The sequence below is a fragment of the Oscarella lobularis genome, chromosome 4, assembly GCF_947507565.1.
Source record: "Oscarella lobularis chromosome 4, ooOscLobu1.1, whole genome shotgun sequence".
Taxonomy (NCBI): Eukaryota; Metazoa; Porifera; class Homoscleromorpha; order Homosclerophorida; family Oscarellidae; genus Oscarella; species Oscarella lobularis.
The window spans coordinates 1,472,020-1,483,382 of NC_089178.1; the positions used below are offsets into that span (position 1 = coordinate 1,472,020).

Sequence of the window (11,363 nt, forward strand, 5' to 3'; positions counted from 1 at the left end):
TAGTCGGCGATCCGCCGCCGGTCGTCCTTGCTCTTGTTTAATTCCGTTTATGCTTTGGAAGAGACGCCGCTAATGGATCGCCTGAGCCGGTCGCGATCTGCGCGCTGCACACCGCTGCCAGGTAGGATTCTATTGTTGCATAGCGTTATTCCTCTCTTGCTAGGGCTGCACAATATGTACATGCACAGCGCGCGTTCTGACGCCGGAAGGCCTTGCAATCCTACCTGCTCCCACAATCGTCCGAAACGACGCCGACCGGAGGCGTACGCCCGTCGGGTGGAATCGGCGTCACCTTGCGAAGTGTAGCGCGAAAGAGCTCCTTCCACTGCGGCACGCTTCAGCACAACCCCAGGGGTTGCAGCAGTTCTAACAGCTCCCCGGGTTGGTTCGGGATTGAGCTGCGGAAACGAGGCTTTTTTAGTACAGTCAGCGGCACATTTCACGACAGCCCGTCGGCGAGGGAATTTAGCTTTCCCGAGATGCCGCGCTCTCCAGACAAATCCGAAGTGCCCCGCAAAAACTGAAGTGTGCGTAGGAGCGAAATGATTGACGCGTCTTTGCTCGAACCCGAACGCACCCACCACAACCGTGTGTCCGCCACTTTATGGTCGCTTGCTCCGCAATTCCTGCATGCCAGCCCCTCCGGGGCGATGACAAAGGACGTGAAAATTTTGGTGTCTTTCTTCGTCCACGACAGATGCGGTTCCGCCTCAGCCTTCTGGCGGAAGAACTTATCATAGCTAAGCCAACCGCCCGGCCTTGACGTTTCAGCCATGCGAACGATCAGCCTGATGTATCCCAACATGTCGCTCGCTCGGCTCGCGCGCTGGGCTACGTCGACCATGGAAATGCCGCGAACGCCTGGATCCATTGCAACACCGAGGCGATGCGCCGCAGAGGCGCCCTCAACCCAGAGCCGGGGGCGAGCCACCTCTCCCGCTTGCCCTCAAGCCGCAGCAGCTCCGCATTATCCGGCAGCAATTCCGCTAGGTCTACGTACTCGCGAGCTGCAATTTTTGCCACCACGCGTCCCGGAACCACTTCCAGTAACAACCCGAGCGAGAACGGTGGCGCTGCGCGGCGAGGCTTCTTAGCCAGCGGCATAAACGCTTCAAGCCACAAGGTTTCCTCCCAAGTGGCTCCGGCTGCTCTATCGGCTGCGTCGGAGGTGCCGCTTGCTCGATGCGAAGACCTTGGAGGAGACCCGGCGGTGGTACTCCCCCAGCCGCTACTGCGGTGGTGGCAGCGTCCCGTCCTGGCGCTGCTGCTGCTGTAGTTGCTGCTGCGGGGGTTGCTGCAGCAGACCCTGACGTTGCTGTTGAGGATTCTGCTGCGCCTGTTGCCGCAGTTGCTGTTGCTGCGGTTGCTGCGGCTAATTCGGCCGCTGCTGCTGCGGCTGCTGCTGCCGCTGCCGTTGTTATTGCTGCTGCTGCTGCCACTGCTGACCAGGTTGGCTCGGCGGTGGACCCGGCAGAGAATCGAGGAAAGTGCCTGGAGAGGACCATGCTACTAGCGCATTTGTTTTGGCGTGGCAACGCTCAAACGCTCAACGGTACGCACGCCGCACCGCCACTTGAAACTGTCTGTGCGCTTATGGGACCTAACACTATCGTGGGGTGTTAACTTTCAAAGTTAGCGAAACGACCTGATCGCCAGCCGCGTGGAGCAGAGAAAACAGCGAAGCTGGGTCACGCCGACGTACCTCGATCGTTCCCCACCGCGCTCGCCGCCCAGTCTACCTGCCGCATTGTGTCGATAGTTTGGTGGACGACGGCGGCCGCGAGTTCGCTCATGTCGAAGGGAACCGCGTTCAGCGGCCCCTGCGGAATTGCCTGCTGAAGCGCTTGGCCGTCCGGCGGCGGAGGACGAGCTTGCTGTTTCTGATCGGGAAGATGTTGAGGGCGGCTGAGGCTGTGGACGTTGATCGAGTTGCTGTTCTCCTTCAGCTTGGTCCTGTTGACCTTGATCTGCCATGACGTACGAAGAAACGAAAAGAAACTGACTCGCGCAAAAACTGAAGGCTTCTTCGCATGTTGCGCGCAATGACGGCGACTGACGGGAGCCCGCCGCACGCGCCTATTTTACTCTGTTGTTGCGGTAAATATCTACCGCGTTTAACCTAATTATTAAACCTCCCGGCAACTCGCGCTATCACGTGACATTTCTCTAACGCCAGGTTTGAAGTCGGATACGTGCATTGCTAGTGGCCATAAGAAAATCGACAATTAATATTTTTGAACTTTTTGCTGCCTGTGGTGGGAAAACGTTCCTTGTGTAATGTGAAACCTCAACGGAACTGTAAAATTTACTAGCTCGTTTTCGATCGCCACAGGTTAGGCGAACTTTTGCCTTCTCCCACCCCTATGTAAATGCGAATAGAAGTTTTTGATGGTGGAATAAACGGCGCAAGGCATATACTGTACCTGCAAAGAAGGAGTAGTCACGTGAGACCGTGACAAAAATGAGCTCTATTCTCTCTCTAAGGCAAGCCTATATCTTCATAATAGCCTCACGCACTACGTCTGAGATGATACTATCATTGGAGGGGTGCTGTTCTTGCAGGAGCCGCATCAAAAATCCGTCAGAGGGAGCAAACCTTTGGGAGTGCCATGCGAATGTCGTACAGTGACTGTCGACGCAATCTTCTTCTCTCCGGTCCTGCGAGTGCCAGCGAATACGAGACTATTATACGTTCATTGAGCTACGTGCTAAACACGCCCATAACCGTAATGTGACTTTTCCCCTCGTAACGTAAGAGCAGCTTCCCTGGTCATACAGTAGGAATAAGCGAAGGCGCTGCAGCTATGCAAAGCGCCTCTTATTCACCTATCGAAAGGCTTCTAGGCTCATTGACGTGCGAGTGAGAGGGAGCAAAATTCGTTTGTCACGTGCGATCAAAACGAGCGTGCATGTATCCGGGATTCTCCGGCTTCAAACCTGGCGTCAAGGAAATGTCACGTGATATCAGGCAGAAAGAGATATGCGTGTCTGTCAAGGGCTTGATTAGGTACTTCACGTTGCTCGAAAATTCTATCTGGGCGATGGCGGGCGTATTCATTTCTGCAGCAGTTGAGGCTACACTAAGCAGTACAGCATGCGCGACTTCTTGACTCGGTGAATGACAAGTGCGGTATTTTGACTACGGTAAAGAGGCGCTTCGGTGAGTGTTTAGGCGGCGGCTGTGGGCCTCAGCCTAAACTCGCCAAGCTCACACGAGAAAAGGCGGTCGTAAATGTAGATCTCTAAATTGATACAGTCACGCCTCCCTACCGTCTACTAGAAAAAAACTGCACGCCTCATTCACACAGCAAGTCACGAATCATCCGGCTGTGCTTCTTGGCGTCGCTTCAAGTGCTGCGGCAACGGACACAACGCCATCATCCCGTATAGAATTGATAAGGACGATCGAACAAACCGAAGTACCTAAATGGATGCAAGCCCTTACATATCTCTTATGTAGTGCACTTACACTTTTCCCAGGCTCCGGAAAAAATCAGAACGGTAAACGCACATCGGAACGACCCTGAAATTTAAATACCCAAAAGGTATGTACGAAGTACATGACGCCATCCCAGCTAATCGCACCCGATCGAATTTCTGTAACGTCATATCCGTCCGGCTCTACAAAGTTTGCAATTTTCTCCGAAGCGAGTTTTGTGTTGATATCCACGCCGGGACCTCGGTCTGGTGACATCCCTTTGATGTCGCTGTGTTCCGCTGTCCCAATTATCGGGAGGGATAATTAGTAGTCACATGTCGCGTTGCCATAGCGTGTCGCAGGCGATGTGGCAGCAACGTTAGTGTTACGGTGGAATCAGTATTCGCCGAAAGCGACTGGGGGACCCCTTTCGTGTCGCGCGACGATTTCTATCTGAGTTCCTCGTCTGCGCGAGTCGGCATCTCGTCCTAATTTGAGCCTACAGTGCCACGCAACACTCTACTTACCGATGGAAGCAATTGCCAACGACGTGACGAGATTCTGATCCGACCGTAACACTAACGTTGCTACCACATCGCGTGCGACACGCTATGGCAAAGCGACATGTGACTACCAATTATAGAAATTTAACGCAGTTAAATGGTGTTGATATCTATTGGACCGACGCGCCAATTATCGATAAGGCTAGGGGTGGACATTGGGCTAATCAGTCCGTCTACTACTGCGCCAGTGAGAAGGTGGCGCCTACGCCTATCGTGGTTCTTCCTTTTTCTTTGCACTCCGACAATTTCACTCCGCTATGGACGCCACGGACAACGCAACAGACGGTCCCGAAGCGCAGGCAGGCGCTCAAGCTCAAGCTTGCTCAACCTTCCCAGGCAGTGGCGCTCGGCGTCCTGGAGCAAATCGATCGCGCGGGTAGTCGAGGGGAGTTTTACCGCCCGCGAGGCGCGCAACGAAGGAACGGCTCCGCCAGCACCGTCTAACATCGCGCCAGCGCCAGCTGTTCCGCCGAAGCCCGCCGTGCCTCCCGCTCTCATCGGACAAGGTCTTCCGCCGCCGCCGCCAGATGGACCCGCTCCAGGTGAGACGCGAAAACTCCGCTCTTTTCCGTGCAAACCCCGAATCCGCCGCGGCGAAACGATGTTACCCGCCGCCCCGCGCTGAGCCAACGTCTTTCTTTCTCGTCGGTAGCCTTAGGTGCTCTACCGCCCGCAGCAGCGATTGCTGGCATAGCGGTTGCCCCAAACGCGCCCTCAGCTGGCGTTGCTGCAATGGAACTCCCCTTTCTCTCTCGGCGATGGATTTACTATCCCTCACCGCCTTGTGGCCCACATTCGCGCCTGAGAGTTTGTCGACATGACAGAGCTTCTCCCAGACAAACCAGGAACTCCTCCGGCGCGAGGCGGCGATGTTCGCTGAGCGCGAGCCGCCGGGAGCGCCTCGCGCGTGCTGCGCCAGATCCCGTCGATCATGAGCTGGGCTCGCTGTTTCTGCGCTTACGCCGCCGTTTGCTGCTCTGGCGCCCGGTCCGCCGGGCACAATTTTTGGGTGTACCTGCGCCTAATCCTACAAGAAGCAGCTCGCAACGGCGGCGATGGCTGGCGCCTCCACGACACACGCTTCCGGCAGCTTCCGCGGCCGACGCCACGGCAAACTAGGGCGTTGTCTCGCCAGGACTCTACGCTCAGACGTTTTTTGCGCTGGGCCGCCTTGCACTGGCTCGACGGCGATCATGTCGCCGCCGACTGCGCGCTCGCCCCGCTGGCACCCGTTACTAAACCAAATGTTCTAACGACGGCGCGCAGCCAGCGTGAGCGTGCGCCTGCCGACAAGCCAATCTGCTGTTTGTACGACGCCGGACGCTGCACGTTCCGTGATTGCTCCTTCCGCCCACGTTTGCGCTACAAAGTTCAACACCGCAGTCGCGACTGCGTGGAAAACTCCGAGGCGAAGCGCTCTCGATCGGCGCGCGCCCAGAACGGGGAGTAGCATCATCCTCCCAACCGGACGTGCGTTGCATGGTTGCATGATTGGTTTTTTGTGGGTTCAGTGCCCCCTCCCCTTTTTTCTCTCGTGTCTGTCGGGTTAGGGGACGTTGTTCCCTCCTCTGTGCCATTTCCGCTGCTGCGCCACTTGTGTTGTTTCGGGGCGTAGGCCCAAAGGCGTGGCAGCAAAAACTGTGGCCCCAAAAATTGGCCGCTTGCACGCCTTGCGATTCCAGCGCCCGAAGAACGCTCTCCACAAGCCGTGCCCGCGAAAGCGGGCGACCATCCTCAGAACAGAAGAGCGCCCCCAGCCTCTAGCCACGGCACGCCAAGTGAGACAGAAGCGCCCCCACCGGAAACAGATCCGTATCCGTGCGACCCATATAGATCGCGACGCCCTGACGAAAAGGATCCGTCTTCGACTGCTTTAGGCGTAAGCCCACCACGGATGGCGACGTCCAGGAATCCACCACGACGGTTAACGCCGACAAATGGCGCATCGGGTTGAACGGCCCGTCCACTACAAATTCGCCCGGGCGCAAGAAGCCGAAAACCCCACAACAGCACGCTGCCCAGAGCATCTTTGCCACCGAACTGTCTGCCGATGCGGCCTAAGCGTTCCGTAGCAGCCGTAGGATTGCCGGAGTAATCGGAAGGCGCCGATCGGGCGCCGGTCGACCCTGATGACGCTTAATTCCCCGCAGCACCAAATCCAGCTGAGGGTGCGCGGCCGCAAACGGATCACCCATGCCAGACGTCACCATCCAATGCCTCACGCCAGCCAGGTAAGATATAATTGTGCTATATGCCTTGCCTTCTAGCGCTAAAGCCGCGCAAAACCCGCAAGAAAAGATTCAGACGCAGGCAACGGCGTCAGTCCCCGCTGGCAGCAGAAACGGGCATAGTGATGCTCCCGGTTTGGTACGCCCGGCGAGTGGAGTCTGCAACGCCAAGCGCAGCAAATTCCCAAACTGCGATCGCCAGTCCTGCTGTAGCCAGTTGATCCGCCGCGGTTCCAACAGCTCCCATAGCGCTGAGGCACAGGGAAGCTCTCCTCGGCTATCTGCTGACAGAATCTCTTAATGTCCGTTACCGCGTGCCCCCGGGACAGCGCGTCCGCGACGTGATTTAGCTTTCCGGGCAAGTGCCGAGCTCGCAGAGTGAAAGAGAACGTTGCCTTTATAAACTGCAGGGAGCGCAACAGCGGCATCAGGGTGGCATCACGGGATGTTCCCAAGTTGACTGCCGCCACGACCGTGGAATTATCTGATTCCAATAGCACGGCAGAGCCGACCACTCCCTTCCCCAGACCGCCGCCGCCACCACCACCGGTACCAGCTCCTTGAGGGCTATTCGCTCGGGGCGCCACACCGTAGACCAAGGCGCGTTAAACCACCGCGAACCGGACACCGCCGCGCACCCCCACGACCCCAAAGCATCGGATTGTACCCGAAACGTCGGCTGGGCCGCGATGGACGAAAAGAATCCTCTGCCGTTCCAATGCTCGAGGAACAGGCTCCGCCACAACAGGTCCGCTCTTGCCTCTGCGCTAAGACGCAGAACGTGGTGCATCTCGGGGCGCCGCATCGACAGATCGATGAGCCGCCGCACGAACGACCGCCCCGCTGGGATGGCCTTTGCCGCGTGATGCAGGAGACCCACCAGCGACAACAAGTCCACAATAAGTTGCCACCGTCCCGGCGGGCCCGACTTCGGAATGACGCCGAACGGACTGACATGGACCCCCGCCTAATTTCGAACGGACCAGAGCAGTGTACCCGCCGCCACCTCGGCCGCGATATAGCGCCAAACCACATCCGGGTGTTCCGCTGCCGAGCGCATGTTACGCCTCGACCTTGCACGCGAGGTGCAGCCATCGTCATAGCCAATGCGGAAGCCGTTTGCCAGGCCCTCCACCAGCAGATTGGCAAAGTCTCCATCCGGATAGACCGCCAACGCCGCTTGCCACGCCTCCACTCTGATCGGAGATGACGCTGGAGCTGCCCACTTCGTCGAGCGCGTCATTCGCGCTGCGCCAGCCATCTCGAGCTCCCGCAAGCGAGGCAGGAGAACGTGAGCCCCGCCGGCTAAGCTGCAAGCATCTACGCCAGAACATCCAGTAATTAGCCTAAATTTACTAAAATAACAACCACGCCCTTGCGCGTGTGCCACCCTCAAACGAAGCAAAACAAAGCAATCGCCATGCGCCCAAGCGACCAAAGAAAACAAAATCCCGCAAACCGCTTGTTCCCCCCACGCCCCAAAGGGGGCGAGAACGCAACAAAAGAAAAAAGCACCAGTTGGGCGGGCCCGCCCACGGCGCCTGTGTTGGCGTCGACGGCTTGCACGCGCTTGCCTTGTGCCCCTCCATGCCGCACTTGCTGCAAACATGCATGAAGACGCAACTGGCCCCGTACGGGCAGCCGTCCTTCCCAAAATTGAACAGCTTGCAATACTGCTGCTTGCGCTGCTTTGCCCCTTTTTCCTTAAACTTGCGGTAAACCACTTCAGACGCCGGCGCGAGCGCGCAGTCCTCCGAAGCGTGGTCTGCCTTGAGGCAATATTCGCACGAAGGCGAAGCCCTCGCCGGCACAGCTGTACTAAGTATCTCAGCCATGAAGGAATTGGGGAATAGGGCAAGGTCCAACGCCGACCACGTCTTCACCAAGTTTGCTGCCGCTTGTGCACGGAACAGCCGGTCGTATTATAGCCAGCCCGAACCCCCGCGACGTTGAGCTTCGTCAACGAGCAGGCGTAGGTACGCCATAAGCTCCGTCGAGCGCTGCGGCTGGGAAGACAAGGTCACCGCCGCGAACTCGGCGAAGGCATAACCCAGGAAAGCAACAACGTCAAACGTCGCATCGGTGTGCGGGGAGTGAATCAGCCCGCTGCGATACCCCGCTCGGCCTCGCGTCGTCGCAGCTCGACGTCATCCGGGAGCAGTTCGGAGAAGTCGACAAACTTTCCATCGAGAATTTTATCGACCAGCCTCTCCCGGCACTGGCGTTAAAGCCTCGCCCAATGAGAACGGGGCGGCGCGAGCCTTCTTCGCTGGAGGCGGTCCGTCCGACCAAAAACGACGGAAGCCACTCCGGAAGTGCCGCTGGCGCTGACGCAACCCACGCCGGCTGCGCTAAGGGCGCCGCCGCACTCAGGCCGGGCAGCCCCGAAACTCCCGGCGGAGGAGGTTGACCCGCCGTCGCCGGATTGGCCGTAGCGCTTGCCACTCTTGGCGCCTGCACGTCATTCACCGTTCGTGTGGGCGCCACTGTTCGAACCTCCGAGGGAGAATGACGGGAAGGGAGCCGACCGCGCGCTCGCCGCTCCCTGCGCGCGCCCAAGACCAGAAGGAACGCTGGATGACGGCACACTGCCCAGCGCGCCTCTGCCGCCACACTGCCCAGCGCCCCTCTGCCGCCACCCGCTGCAAAGAAAAACAGGCTAAGCCCCGCCTCTCGCCAATACCCGCTGCAGGTGTTGCGCGCCAAATGAGCCCGCCTTGGCCGACCGCCAACACCAAGGTCCGATCGCCACGGAACGCCCTCCCCCGCGATTGGGAGCGCCTTTACCCGAAAAGGGATAGAGAAATGCCTACCTGCACGATCCGGTACGACTTCCGAGACCGCCGACTGAACGAATGAGCGCAGCGGGAATCGCTGTTCGTCCGCCGTCTGAATCCAAATATCCGATGTCCGTGGAAGCGCTGACCCTGACGCCTGAGACGACGGGTTTGCCGGGGCTGTTTGGGCGATCGGCGCCGGCGACGAAACTGAGGGAGCGACCGACGATCCAGTGGCCGACGGTGCACTCAGCGGCACCGCCGATCGCGATGGAAGGCTCGGCGCCGAGCGCCGGTTGGCGAATAATCCCGAGAGCCCGAGGGAGGTCGTCGCGCGACTGACTGCGAGTTCTCATCGACGGAAGCATAAAGTAAAGAAGCACCTATCTCGCAAGCAGGCTAGCGACCCAATGCCCTCTCTACCCGGATCGCGCGCCACAATTCCCGCCCGTTACGAATATCAACCGCGTCTAACGGTGTTCGTTAGACTTCACTTCTCCTATCCACGTGACCCCATCTAATCCTACACACATAGCGAACACTACAATGGCTTAGGAAAAGGCAAATCACCCTTGAAATCGATCGCTCATTTGTACTATGTAGAACGGACGTTTTTTTCAGACCCGGACACTTTTTCACCCGGACGCTCTTTTCCGTGTGACAGCTCTCTCGATCTGCGGGAAGGGAGTCGGGCCAGGGGGGTGCACTCGCGCGCGCTAATAACCCAACTTCCTCTCAAAAATTGCGATACTTCTCATTGTCGATTTTTGTTTTCGAACGCTTCAAACTGTTAATTATCTTGCTATGCACATTTGACCCAGCGCGAGTTTGTTTCGCTACATTCGTCGCGAGGCCGACGGCGCGTTCCCAGACTAAACGTACCCGCCATTTCATTAAAAGGCTAGCTAGAACAATCAGAAATTCAGCGCAAAACAGAAATACAAAACATTTTCTTTCGGTCATCATCATACGAGAGGTTGGGTAGTGTCGCTAGCTCGACGCGGGCTTTCGTACGTGAAACCAGCCGCCGTCGCTGCCCCTCTTCTGTGTTCTCCGAGAGTTGCATAGAGATGAGTGTTGCTGCTGACATCTTCGCTGATCGCATCTTCGTCAGGAGAGACGGGTGAAGATTCCGTTACTGGTTTTAAGCCATATGACGGATTAGAAATCTGTTGCTGCGATGCATCTTCTTGTTTAGATCTAAAGTATATAAAAAAAGACGCATACCATATTAATACATGTACAAGCTGCAACACCGCGTGGAACAAAGCTTACATGGCGTCCCTGCTCCTGGAGTGGCGGCAGACCAAAACACAAATTGCAACAGCGACGAAAAAGAGCACGGCGACACCGACCGAGGCACCAACGATGACGCCAAGACTGGGTCTACCGGATTTTGCGTCTGAATTTTCATCTGCGTCCTTTTTTAGATAGCCAATGGTCGCGAAGAGTTTATCCAAAGCAGCCTCGTTTTCAGGTGATAAAGCAATGAGCTCCTCCTCTGTAAACTGCACGAGTTTACTCCCTGGAATATCTGACAAAATGAAAACAAGATTCGAAAACTCGTCGTTACTCTCCAAAAATGCGACGACATCTTGTGACGACCAATCTGTTGAATCTGAAAAAAAATTGCGGGTGCTATTACACTGAATGGTAATGCAAAACCTTTTGGAATCCCAAGTGGCACGATAACTCGTTCAGTCGCTGTTACTGACGACGACGACGTCATCCTAACGGTTGCCTCCGTTGATGGGTAAGATGCAACTGTTTCTACTCTCTTGCTTGTCGTCACTGAAGGAGACTGTTGCATCGAGACAGCTTTCGTGGGAATTTTTGCAGTCCCAGAGGTTAATATTAGTAGATGACTCCCCTGCTTCACTTGTTGAACCACTGCTAGGTCCTGCAGCCGTCGTAGGTTTTGCTGAGAAAGATGCCTTCACAGACGAATGCGCTGTTGAAACCGTCTGATGGAACGCTTCTGTAGACGGCACCAGCTTCGTATTAGGTTGAATTGAAGACGTTTCAGGTGGCGACTTCGTAGAAATGAAACTTGGCGTCTGTGAAGTCACTGCCGCTGCGGACGTTACAACAAACGGCGTCAATGAAGGCCTCGAACTTGTCGGAGACTCAGTCGTCATCGGAGAGTCAGTAGTCGTCTGGGGTCTCGTCGTGGTCGGAGGCGCAGTAGTAATCGGGGACGCTGTCGTATTTGGCGACGCCGTCGTAGCACACACCAGATCCGTCGGACTCGGCACTTCAGGCGTTGGAACAGATGAAACAGTAGGAGAAGCAACCGTAGGCAAATCTGTAGTCACAAATAATTCTAATTATTACGTTTACTTTAAGTAACTTAGTCTTACCTCCGGCCACTCCAAAG

The 11,363-nt window shown here is 56.7% G+C and overlaps 1 long non-coding RNA gene across 1 annotated transcript; it reads right to left on the reverse strand.

Moving 5' to 3' along the window:
• Positions 1–7,579: 7,579 nt before the first annotated feature.
• Positions 7,580–10,601, reverse strand: LOC136186733 (uncharacterized). Its single transcript, XR_010669753.1, has 3 exons — positions 10,262–10,601; positions 9,023–10,186; positions 7,580–8,851 (listed from the first exon to the last, which is right to left on the reverse strand). It is a non-coding gene; the product is annotated as an uncharacterized lncRNA (long non-coding RNA).
• Positions 10,602–11,363: the final 762 nt, after the last annotated feature.